Source organism: Dendropsophus ebraccatus, chromosome 8 (genome assembly GCF_027789765.1).
Source record: "Dendropsophus ebraccatus isolate aDenEbr1 chromosome 8, aDenEbr1.pat, whole genome shotgun sequence".
Classification (NCBI taxonomy): Eukaryota; Metazoa; Chordata; class Amphibia; order Anura; family Hylidae; genus Dendropsophus; species Dendropsophus ebraccatus.
Window position 1 is genome coordinate 46,179,706 of NC_091461.1, and position 13,762 is coordinate 46,193,467.

The window sequence follows — 13,762 nt, forward strand, 5'->3', positions numbered from 1 at the left end:
ACTGGTTTTTCAACAGTTTCTGTCTGTAAAATGCCACATCCTTTATCACATTTTTAAAAGTGTTTTTTTTGCAACCAGATGTTACTATTAAGTCTATGCCTAAGGGTCCTATTCCACCGGACGAGCAACGACAGAAACGAGCGCCGATCTGCTAGATCGGCGCTCATTTACTGGGCCTATTCCACGGCCCCGATGATCATGAAACAAGGGCTGCAGGGACATTGTTACCGATGTCCTTGCAGCCCTTGCTTCATACATTACCTGTTCGGGCTGCAGGTCTTCTTCTCCCGGTCCCACGAGCCGCAGCAGCTTCGGAGCGGGGCTGTCTGAACTGACAGACCGCTCATCCAATCATTGGCCGCGGCGGTCCCGGCCAGTGATTGGCTTAGTGGTCTGTCATTTCAGACAGCCCCGCTCCTAAGCCGATGCTGCGGCGCGGGACCGGGAGAAGAAGACCTGCAGCCCGGACAGGTAATGTATGGTTCTGCTGAAATCGTCGGTCGCAGTCACGCACCGCTATTCAACCGTAGCGATGCGCTGGTGGCGAACAACGATTTTAGGTCTGAACCTAAATGAACGATCAGGTCTGAACCTAAATGAATGATCGTTCTCTCTATTCCACAGAAGCGAAAATCGGCCAAATGGGGCCTATTCAGCCGATTATCGCTCCTGTGGAATAGGCCCCTAAGGCTGCCTGGAAAACTTGGATACAGCCATAGGTTGCATCCAAGTTTTCTATGACTACCTAGAGCTGGATTCAACTTCTTCAGCCACCAGTAATCAAATGCAGAGAGTTTAGGTTCGCTCATCTCTAGTCTTTATCTAACAAGAGAACCTGTCTTAGGGTCATATACTAGTGCGTTACATGGGCTGTGTACCATTTAGTATACAAGTGTGTAAAAACATGGACATTTTCTGCGCCACTTGGAAAATCATTATTCTTGCAAAAAAAGTAAATCTGACTTGCCAAGTTCAGGTTAACTTAAACTTAACTCCGGAATTGTTTTCTATTTGTCCCCCCTCTGCACACAGGCGCGTATACTCACCAGCGAAGATTGGTGTACCACAGCGCAGTTTCATTCCAGTCCTGCAGCGTTGTTTAAATCTTGGGTGCGCTCACGTAACCGCTCTTCTGACCCCTCTTCTGTCTCTCCATGTCAATTGAGGGCCGGAAGTCACTCTATCCCATGGAGAATGCATAAGAGAGCGTGACTTCTGGCCTTCAATCGACATGGAGACAGAAGAGGGGTCAGAAGAGCGGTGACGTGAACGCGTGCAGAGTTTGAAAGGCACCAAAGGTCACCGATCACCACTGGTGAGTATACGTGCCAGCATGCATGAAGGGGGGGGGGGGGCAAATAAAAGAATTCTGGAGTGCTTCTTTAAGGATGCATTAAAGGTCAGTTTTGATGGCACTCTCTGCAGAATGTTCTTGTAGTGCTTTCCCTATGGACCGTGCCATATAGGGGGGTCACATGCAGAGGTGAAGCTAAAGACTTATTGCTTCTCATGCAAAATGTTCAGCTTGGCAATACCAGAGTCTCTTCCTGTATATAATTGTGTGTACATCACCCAAGAACAAATGAACATAGGCATATTGGATATGAATAATGTTTCCATATATACTATGCACAAATACCCCCATACAGAAATATATAGTAAGCAAATAATACAACTGTAAATACTTTCATGCCATAAAGGACAAATGTTTTATTGGAATGATACCTTAATTGGCTAACCAGGAAAAATATTTGGACGTTTTTGGGGCACAGAGACCTATTTATCAGGCAAGTTAACAAATAAATAACTTGGAGAAAATCAGAAGAGTAAGGAGGGTGAAAATGTGTTAAATCGGCTGGTGTTAAAAAAATTAGATACATTTGTAAATTACTTCTATTTAAAATTTCTCAAGTCTTCTAGTACTTATCAGCTGCTGGATGTCCTGAAGGAAGTGGTGTTTTCTTTCCAGTCTGATACAGTGATCTCTGCTGCCACCTCTGTCCAAAATAGGAACTGTCCAGAGCAGGTGAGGTTTTGTATGAGAATTTGCTGCTGCTGCTGCTCTGGACAGTCCCTATCATTGACAAAGGTGGCAGCAGAGAGCACTGTCTAAGGCTAGGTTCACACTACGTACGATTCCGGCCGTAGTGCGAACCGCGAATATACGCACGTAGTTTTGAGGTTGATGCGTTCGCTTGAAAGTATACGATATACGGCCGCACAATGCACATTATGTATGAACTTACGACCGGATCGTATACGGCGCCATGAAAAATGAACACGACCATTGTTTGAGGACAGAAATTTTCGAACTCACGGCCGTGGATTTCCTTGCGGTCCCTTACGGAGTACTTATTTCAGCCAAATTGAACTTGATTTTTCGATCCAAAAGGTTCTGTGAGTTTTATTGGGCTGGGCAAAGATTTCCAAGTAAATGACCTGTTTCAGATCGATTCGAAACAAGCTAGGGAACCATAACTGTACTACGGGCGTATATTCGCGGTTCGTACGCATCCGGCCGCATGTCGATTTTTCCCACGCCCGTAGTTTCAGCCGCATATGTACGGCAGCGTACGAAATGCGGCCGGAATCGTACATAGTGTGAACATAGCCTAAGACTGGATAGAATACACCACTTCCTGCAGGAAATACAGCAGCTAATAAGTACTGAAAGATTTTTAAAGCTTTAAAGATTTTTAAATAGAAGTAATCAACAATTTGGATAACTTTTTGACACCGGTTAACTTAATAAAAATTTTTCCCCACTGGAATACCCCTTTAAAAGATGATACACTGTCATGCTGTACAAAGAAATGTCCTACAGAATGTCTTATGACGTGTAATATGTGACAGGCCCTAAGTCTATGGAACCATTCCCTGTTGCACACTCACAGTGGGGAGGGGCAGCAGTCAGCCGCACGCTTCTCTTTGCTCATTCTAGCCATCAGTAGTTTTTCAGATCAAAAATCTTGATCTCTACTCAATGTCAAAAGCTTATGGAAGTGACTGGTACACTTTAAGTCACATTGAATCTTACATTTGACATGATTTTTGATTGTTTCAGGAACTTTGTCCCCATATTTACTATAAACACTGATAGGTACAGTATACAGTGAGCGGTTTAGGTTGAACAGCACAGAGGCACAGATTTATTGTTGTCATCATAGAGGTTTTGCTGCTGTGTAAAACATGTAGGTGATATGGTTAAGGGTACAAACCCACTTGACGTATTTGCTGCGTGAATCAGTCTTAAAAATAAGCAGGCAAAATGCAGGTTGGCTTTATACGATTGTTCTGCGTTAAAATACGCAATTGCGTATTTTTGAAGCATGAAGCTTGTTGTTAGCAAAGCATCAGTTGTTAACAACCTGTGTGAAAAACGCATGTAGCTTCATGCTTCAAAAATACGCAATTGCGTATTTTAACACAGAACAATTGTATAAAGCCAACCTGCGTTTTGCCTGCTTATTTTTAAGACTGATTCACGCAGCAAATACGTCAAGTGGGTTTGTACCCTAAAAAAAAAAAGTTCAACCTATAACCCTACTGTGTTGATCCAGAGGAAATCAAAACACCCTTATGAGGCAGATACAGATTGCCCCAAATATGACATTCAGAATAAATCTCTTGACCTTAACCCTTAGGGGACACAGCCAGTTTTCATTTTTGCGTTTTCGTTTTTCCCTCCTCGTGTATATAAGGCCATAGCGCCTGCATTTTTCCACCTAGAGACCCAAATGAGCCCTTATTTTTTGCGCAACTAATTGTACTTTGCTATGGCAGATGTAATTTTTGCCTAAAATGTGCCGGGAAACCAGAAAAAAATTATATGTGTGGTGAAATTGAAAAAAAAATTATCTTTTTTTATTTGGGGGGGGGGGGGGGGGGGGGTGGTTGTTTTTACTCCGTTCACTCTGGGGTAAAACTGACTCGTTATATATGTTCCTTAAGTTGTTACGATTACAACGATATGTAACATGTATAACTTTTATTTGATTTGATGGCTTGTAAAAAATTAAAACCTTTTAAAGAAAATATATGTTCCTTAAGATCGCTCCATTCCCAGGCTTATAGCGCTTTTATCCTTTGGTCTATGGGTCTATGGGTGTCATTTTTTGCGCCATGATGTGATCTTTCTATCGGTACCTTAATTGCGCATATATGACTTTTTGATCGCTTTTTATTACAATTATTCTGGATTTGATGCAACCAAAAATGCGCAATTTTGCACTTTGGGATTTTTTTGCGCTGACGCCGTTTACCGTGTGAGATTAGGAATGTGATTAATTAATAGTTCGGGCGATTACGCATGCGGCGATAGCAAACATGTTTGTTTATTAATTAATTAATTTATTTTTATTTATAAAATGGGGAAAGGGAGGTGATTCAGACTTTTATTAGGGGAGGGGATTTTGTGTAATTAAAAATACATTTTTCTTTTACTTTACACATATACTAGAAGCCCCCCTGGGGGACTTCTAGTATATGTACTCTGATCTCTCATAGAGATCCATGCAGTATAGTTATACTGCATGAATCCATGAGATCGGTGTTCTATTGCTTTTGGCTGCTGCAGCCAAAAGCAATAGAATGCCGAGCCGGGATCAGCGCCATTACGGCGCAGACCCCGGCCCGGGATGGATGCGGGGATCGCCCCCCCGCAATCGCGCCGCAGGGGGGCGATCCCCCCACTAGACCACCAGGGATGGATATGAGCAAGTATTTAGAAGCAGCTGTCAACTTTGACAGCTGCTTCTAAGTACTTAATTAGCGGGCACGGCGATCGGACCGTGCCCACTAATAGCCGCGATCCCGGGCTACAAGCGGCACCCGGGATCGCGGCAGTTCAGTAACGTCCTGGTGCAGCTATGGGTTAAAGGAGAGGCCCAGTGAAAATTTTTATTAAAGTATTGTATTGCCCCCCAAAAGTTATACAAATCACCAATATACACTTATTACGAGAAATGCTTATAAAGAGTTTTTTTCCCTGCACTAACTACTGCATCAAGGCTTCACTTCCTGGATAAAATGGTGATGTCACTTTCTGGATAGTATGGTGATGTCACGACGCAACTCCCAGAGCTGTGCGGGCTGTGGCTACTGGAGAGGATGGTGGCAGGGGGATGCTCAGTGTCCCTCCAGTGCCCAGTGTCCCTCAGTGTCCCCCTGCCATCATCCTCTCCAGCAGACACAGCCCGCACAGCTCTGGGAGTCAGGTCGTGACATCACCATTTTTATCTAGGAAGTGACATCACCATTTATATCCAGGAAGTGAAGCCTTGATGCAGTAGTAAGTGCAGGGAAAAAAGCACTTTATAAGAATTTCCCATAATAAGTGTATACTGGTGATTTGTATAACTTTTGGTGGGCAATACAATACTTTAATAAAAATTTTCGCTGGATTTCTCCTTTAACCCCTTAGCATCCCATGACATATCTGGTACGTCATGGTGACGCGTGGGGAGTTTAGAGAGGGGTCCCGCCTGACAGCTGCAATTAGATGCTTTGCTCCCGGTGTCCCTGGTGTCTAGTGGGTCGGATCTTCTGCCCGGGCCGGGCCTCAGCGTCGCACTGACACTGATCCCGACTTGGCAATATATTGCTCTTGTCTGCAGCAGGCCAGAGCACTATATCACTGATCTCATGGATTATTGCTGTGTATATACACAGAATTGATCTCTATGAGAGATCAGTGCTGTGTATATAGAAGTCCCCCAGAGGGACTTCTAGTTAAAAAAAAATTTTAAAAAGTGTTTTTATTAATAGAACAATCCCCTCCCCTAATAAAAGTCCAAATCACCCCCCTTTTCCCATTTTATAAATATAAATAAATAAATAAACATGTTTGGTATAGCCGCACGCGAAATCACATTCCTGATCTCGCACGGTAAACTGTGTAAGCGCAAAAAAATTCCAAAGTGCAAAATTGCGCATTTTTAGTCGCATCAAATCCAGAAAAATTTTTATAAAAAGCTATCAAAAAGTTGCATATATGCAAACAAGGTACCGATAGAAAGTACAGAACATGGCGCAAAAAATTACGCCTCACACAGCCCCATAGACCAAAAAATAAAAACGTTATAATGATGGGAATAGAGCAATTTTAAACACATTTCGTTCATTTAAAAAGATTAAAAAATTTTGAAAGTCATCAAATAAAATAAAAGTTATACATGTTACATATCATTGTAATCATAACAACTTGAGGAACATATATGACAAGTCAGTTTTACCATAGCGTGAACGGTGTAAACACGAAACTCCCTGAAACTCCCTTTTTTCCAGTTTCGCAGCATATTTTATGGGAAAATAAAGTCTGTCGTTGCAAAGTACAATTGGTGTCGCAAAAAATAAGGGCTCATATGCGTCTCTAGGCGAAAAAATTAAAGCGCTATGAAGCGCTTTTAAACATGCAGCAAAAGCGCAAAAACGAAAATTGGCTTTGACCTTTAGGGGTTAATATAAATAATGCAGGACCATAGATTTAGTGACAAGGACTTGATCCTGTTACATTGTAAAGCTATATTCCCATATGGAAAATATCAAACAAATACGTCCGTCTTGTTAAATAGACGGCAGCTAATAACGATCATTATAAGTGGCCATCTATGTTATGAGATGGACGCCTTCTCCGATATGTTCCTGAAGTGAGAACATAGCCTAAAAATGCCTTAACAAAAGTCTACTGATCTCATGTGACGTCTTATTACAGCCACATACACGTCACGTGGCATCTTATTACAGCCACATACACAGTGGCTTGCTCATATACCTGACATGTATATATAGTATCTAGTCTAAGTAATGTACATTCTGGTGAAAACATATTTTCAGGTTCTTTTAAGATCCTTGTTAAAGAGGACCTGTCACCCCCGGTGCCGCGGTGACAGGCTCCCGACCCCCCGCTAGAGCCCCTCATACTTACTTGATCGCTTCTTCGGACGGTCCAGGGGCGGGGATATGCCGCTGAGATGAGTTCGACGCTCATAGAGAATGAATGGAGCATCAGACTCACCATTCATTCTCTATGAGCGTCGGACCCATCTCTGCGGCGTGCGCGCCAGGCTTCCAGCGCGGATATCTCCGTCCCGGGACCGGCCGAAGAAGCGGGACCCGGCGCGATTAGGTAAGTATGAGGGGGTCTAGCGGGGGTTCGGGGGTGACAGGTCCTCTTTTTTTTTTTAAATATATTTTTATTTCGTTTTTTCAATTTTTAAAAAACATGACACTCCAAATAACACACACACAGCTTAGTAGATGAATATATCAGGAGCGCTGACATCTTTGAGCATTTGCCCCCCCCCCCCCCCCCCCTGCGAGAGAGACCTTCCCGCCACCTCAAAGTCTTAAAGGCAAAATAGAAAGTAAAAACAAAAGAAAAGAAAAATAAAAACAAAGAACATACGGACAGCAAAGCTCCTAAGGATAAGGTACCACCCTGCTTCTCGTCATTTATCTGCTCCCACCTCCTATCGCATCACACCTGCAGTCTCCCCAGGGAGCCCGCCAGAGCCGCCTTCAGATACCACCCAGTCTGTGTGAACGGGGACACCACCTGTTTAATCTCCTGGGGGGTCAGAAAGGCAGTAATAAAGGTTTTCCATTTGGAGAAGAAAGATTTATTCATCTTTTCTTTGTGTTGCTCCGTTTCTAATTGGTCCATCCTAAGATAATATTTAACCTGGGTAAGCACTTCAGGCATGGTAGGCATATCAGATGTAAGCCATTTAGCCAGGAGACATCTCTTGGCTACTAGGATAATTATATGTAGTAATCAGGACATGGGCCTATCCTCGGGAGCGACATGCAAGATGACAGTTTGTGCGTCTATAGTAAGTCTCTGATTCAACTTATGTTGCAATAGGGTAACCAAAGATTCCCAATATTGGGCTACCTTGGGACAGGTCAGCAAACCATGCATCAGATCTGTTCCCGGAGAGGAGCAGTTAGGGCATGCCGTAATTCTGTCAGGATAGGAGGGCGTTTTTGGTAGCGTAAAACCATAAGTGGCATGATGTAGGATCTTGAAGTGAGTTTCACGCCATCGTTCATTCACCACTGCACCTCGAACAGCCTCCCATCCCTGCAAAATAGGCTTTAGTAAATTGGAGGAACCCAACTTCCTCTCCCAATATGCAAACACCGATCTGGCAGTACTAGATGTGTCCGTATTTTTAAGGTCCTGATATAGGAGACAGGTCCTCTTTAACAATATTTCTCCTCGTTATGAGTTACGAATCTCATATTCCATACCACAAATCTGCAGCACTATGTATATTGCCTAAGCTGTATTTAACAGCATTTAGAGATATGTTTTACTGTAAGCCCCATGGACATAGACAAAATATACTGGCCCAGACTTTCTGGGCATGCTCTGTGACCTGTGCAGAGGTCACTCCTCAGGGAGGGGAGACTGAGCTGTGAGCTTTAGCTATTGTGTATACTTCTGTTACCTATAGACTGGTGTAGCCTTTTACTGTAATATTTTCTGTGATGATAAGGAGGACACTGCTACAAAATGATCTGTACAAAACAGGAAATCTCAGCTTAATTGAAGGTCTAGTGGTTGGGATGACAACCATTTATTGTATAATATAACATGAAAAATTAGAGGGGAAAAAATCTTTATTTAGACAATAGGTCATTTGTGATGACGCATTCCCTTTAAGGGTCACATTAACTTGTGCCCTTTTAGCATTTTTAGTAAGAAAATGAACAATAGCAAAATTTGTTGAACTAGTCTTGTTATAAACAGAACATGCTATACACAGGAACGGGTGCTATATAAACTCCAGCTCCAGGGTCTGCTTTGTCCTACACCAAGGAGAGTCTGGGGCCTCACAGGTTAGGACAGCTGCCTGCACTGACATAGAAGTCTCTGCCAATACTGCGAGTGATGAGAGTGCAGGACCTCATACACACAGCCTAGCTGATGCAGTGGGCATGCTCCTGCAGGCGTATAACTAGCCCACCATCTGTAGAGACCACCGCAAGGGAGTATAGAGGAGAATAAGGGTCCATTTACACAAAAAGATTATCTAACAGATTATCTGCCAAAGATTTGAAGCCAAAGCCAGGAATGGATTTGAAAAGAGGAAAAATCTTAGTCTTTCCTTTATGACCTGATCTCTGATTATAGTCTGTTTCTGGCTTTGGCTTCAAATCTTTGGCAGATAATCTTTCTGTGTAAATTGACCCAATGGGGAAAATTTATCAAATATGGTGTAAAGTGAAACTGGCTCAGTTGCCCCTAGCAACCAATCAGATCCCACCTCTTATTCCTCACAGACTCTTTGAAAATTGAAGGTGGAATCTGATTCAGTTTCACTTTTACTTTACACCATGTTTGATAAATCTCCCCCTTAGTGTCTCAAACATGGAGAAGAGAGAAGATATACATAAAAAGGAATTGTCCTCTTTATGTCCTTTAATTTGCTTAAGATTCTTCTCATATCCACGACCTTTCTTAAACCAATCCACTAGGTGACCCCGATTTACTAAAAATTTGGGGGACATCTATTAAACCTAGTGAAAAAGGAAAAGTTGAGCAGTTGCCCATAACAACCAATCAGATTCCAGCTTTCATTTTAAGAGCCTTTTTAAACATGAAGAAGCAATCTGATAGGTTGCTATGGGCAACTGATCCAGTGATCGTTTGCACAAGGTTTCTGTATGTGAGGCTAAAAAATGTTTTGCTTAAAGCAACCAATCACTGCTCAATGCAACGCGAGGAAAGAAAGCTGTGCTCTGATTGGTTGGGCAAAGGAGACAGTGTCTACATAATATGTAGCCCACCCATAGACTGCATAAACATAGTGGCAGCAGAGCTTCATGGCATCCATAACTATATAGGAATAATGGTGAGATGAATATTATTATTACTGTGTGAGTATTGTTTACAGCTGCCTGTATTTAGGTGATGCCTTATGTTTTTAATAAAGTTAACTGTTAAAAAAAAAAAACACATCACACACAGCTGTCTCTAGGTGATAATGTCATGTTGCTAATAAAGTTAACTGTTAAAAAAAAAAAACACACAGCTGTCTCTGGATAATATTGTCATGTTACTAATAAAGTTAACTGTTAAAGCAAAGCAGAGAGAGAGACTACAGAAGGCTGGAGCTGCTTCTCCACAGACACTGACAGCCATGATGCTGCAGGTAGTAATGTGTCAGTGCTGCTCCTCAGTACACTATCATTCATTACTACTATTAGTAGTGGTGGGTCATGTGACAGACACCATCTTTAGCCAACCTCTATAAAATATCTGGTGGACTGTACCATTTATTTTCTAGAGGGGGAGGGGGGCACTTCATGATTTCTTATTTTCTAACAAAATAAACAGGAACAATGTTGTCTTTATGTCCCCCATTGTGTTATATGAGAACCTGCGGTAGTCAGTGTATGATAGATATTCACAAAGGATACGCCCTCGAATCCCTGCATGGGACCTTACATGGTGGGGGGAATAAAAAAATGTTTGTTTTTATTTTTTTGGAAATTCTTAGTGCAAGCTTGGACCAGACAGACTAAGAATGCACCAGATTATAAGGTAGTCTTTGGAGCATATATGGTGCATTTAAGATCCACCCCGTTTTCACAGAAGCCGCATCCCGGGATGAAGCTTCTGTGCTGATTCTTCTCTCCTATGTTTCCAGAGGCTGATGTATGCCACGAGGAAGAGGAGAATCCTGGGGCGCACTTTGATAAACGTCTATGGAGTTTACAGGGTGATAACCAGCTGGGAAAATGCCATATACTAGTGATAAGATTGTCAGATATAGTCCTGCTTCTCATATAGATACACACAGGAAAGCACACTGATAAATTACCTGAAGGGACAGATACATTTTAAGGCAATGTTCACACAGCGTAAAAGTACGGCCGTTGTTGCCATCGGCAACAACGGCCGTACTTTGTACGCTGAAACACACTGCCTTATCTTCTACAGGATCCCGTTCTGAGCGTATACACATAGTATACGCTCTGGCCGGGATCCCAAGCGGCGCTGCAAAGAACTGACATGACATGACTGAGAGTGCTGCATGTATGTGCCCACATCTACCCTGCTCATTCCCTCATGCTCCCTGCAGTCTCTGTCAGCCCTTGTGTTTCCCATCCTCTCCATTCCTGTACAGTAACTTATAATATCGCATGTTCTGCTGTTTCTGAATGTTTGTTTCATTAGTTTTACATGTTATTCAGAATAATTAATTATTATTTTTGAGGTGTGGAACCAATTGTCTGCATTTCAGTTATTTCTTATGGGAAAATTTGCTTTGCTTTAAAGGGGTACTCCGGCCCAGTTTTTCAGTTATGGCCAGGGATGAGGTGGTTATGGACGGCGGAGGTCAGTTACCTCCCCCAATTAAGCGCCGGGTCCCGGATCGCACTGCCCGGTACACCCGTCCTGCGGCCGCTTCCTGGTGTGAGCTGCCGCATTAGACATGACGTCTCAAGGCAGCTCAGCCATTCAGCAGCCAAGGCAGGACTTTGCTACGGCCACAGAATGGCTGAGCTGCCTTAAGACGTCACATCTCATGCGGCAGCTCACAATATCTGTGTAATACTATCAGATAGAAATACAAACATCTGAAAACTGCTTTAATTTCCATGACTATTTGTAGCTTTCTTTGAGGAATCTGTGTTATACAGGGCTCAAACCCTCTCTGACGATAGTCCCAGTTTATTATTATGGTAAAGTTACATCATTACTAGAGAAATATAGCAGGACTTTAGGCAAAGTAATAGTAGTAGACAAGACAGGGGCAGTCAAGGTGATTCATTGTGCTTTACATGATATAGTATACCCATTCCATTATTGTTAATTTACTGTATACAAGAGAACATCTGACGAGAAGTAACCAGATACCAGAAGGAAATGCACTGTCATCTAATACTTTATTAATATTTATTTATTTTTTGCTCCAAAATAAAAGTAACAAGATGATGCTGTTTTATCGTTATCTGGTTGTATGTGTTTTAGTGGGATTTCTGTTCTGGTTTTATAATTGAAGACACCCAAACAACATGGCAGTCTTTGCATCTGCTATGGGACCTGTGTGAGGTTGTGCTCAGACTAGGCTAATCACTCCTTGCTACGGGCTGCATTAATACCGCACAGGGCTACCAGTGTGAGGGAATGCTGGGAAGGGTGCGCTGGTAGATAGAGGTGCAGCTAAAAAAAGAAGGGTACGATGTCCTGCAACCAATTGAGCCCCCTCAATTATGGATATTCAGGCTGAGTTCACACAGTATTTTTGCTCAATATTGTGGTCCTCACATTGCAACCATAACCAGGAGTGGATTGAAAAAACAGAAAGGCTATGTTCACACACTGTTAAAATATAGTGGATGGCCGTCATTTCATAACAACGGACGATATTTTAAAATAACGACAATTATTTGCCATTAAATGACGGCCATCCACTAAATGTCAACAGTGTGTGAACATAGTCTTTTTGTGTTTTCAATCCACTCCTGGTTTTGGTTGCAATATGAGGACCAAAATACTGAGCAAAAATAGTGTGTGTAAAAATAGCCTCAGGATGAATTCACAAGTGACATAATGGTTTGTCAAGGCTTAGAAATACATTGCTGCTTTCTTCCAATAACAGCTCCTGTCCTCACTTTGAAGTTTTGCAGCTCAGTTGAATTGAAGTGAGCGGAGGTGAATTGTAATACCACACACAACCTGAAGACAGGGGTGGTGCTGTTTTTTTCTGAGTTTCTTCTAATCCTGGATAACCCCTTCAATAACACATCCTTTTATAGAGTGCGACAGAGTGCGCCTGGTACTGTAATCCACTATGGATTTTCAATGTGCAAATCCACAGGTAAAATCCGCAGCAATTCTGGCCTGTGTAGACTTCCTTACAGCCGCCACCTGCTGCACAGGGCTCATATAACCATATACTGCAATGTCCTCTAGAGAAAGTAATAATATGGGGATTATTTGTGAAAAGTTCTTCAGAAGTGCAATAATATCAGCATTAGGAATGAGTACAGTAATAATAAAGAAGCAGTGTGAGATGAGATGCTCTGCAGGACTATCCTGGCTGCTATTGGAGGTTATTGCTTAGATTCTCTACAGTACAGTAATAATATAGGAACAGTGTGAGATGAGATGCTCTGCAGGACTAGGTTATGAATGAGATCCTCTGTAGGACAGTAATTATATAGAGGGGTTGTTTGCTGCTTAGTCGGCATATTATTTTACAGCTGTCATGTTATACTCCACACTCTCTTTTCTCTTCTAGACATAGTTGCTGCCTTCTTAGCATTAGCATGTCACCTCCATAGTATATATGTATATATATGTGTAATGTGTATATATTTATATACATTGACTATGGTCAGGACATTCATATACAGTGACTATAGTCAGGACACTCATATACAGTGACTATAGTCAGGACATTCATATACAGTGACTTTCATATACATTGAGTATAGTCAGGACATTCATATACATTGAGTATAGTCAGGACATTCATATACAGTGACTATAGTCAGGAAATTCATATACAGTGACTATAGTCAGGACATTCATATACAGTGACTATAGTCAGGACATTCATATACAGTGACTATGGTCAGGACATTCATATACATTATATATGGTCAGGACATTCATATACAGTGACTATAGTCAGGACATGCATATACATTAACTATGGTCAGGACATTCATATACATTGAGTATGATCAGCCTGATCAGGACATTCATATACAGTGACTATGGTCAGGACATTCATATAAA

At 42.1% G+C, this 13,762-nt stretch overlaps 1 protein-coding gene across 9 annotated transcripts in view; it reads left to right on the forward strand.

The window, feature by feature from the left end:
* Positions 1 to 13,762, forward strand: part of FAM13C (family with sequence similarity 13 member C) — a 304,323-nt gene that overhangs the window by 222,820 nt on the left and 67,741 nt on the right. The gene's annotated exons all lie outside the window — the stretch shown is intronic.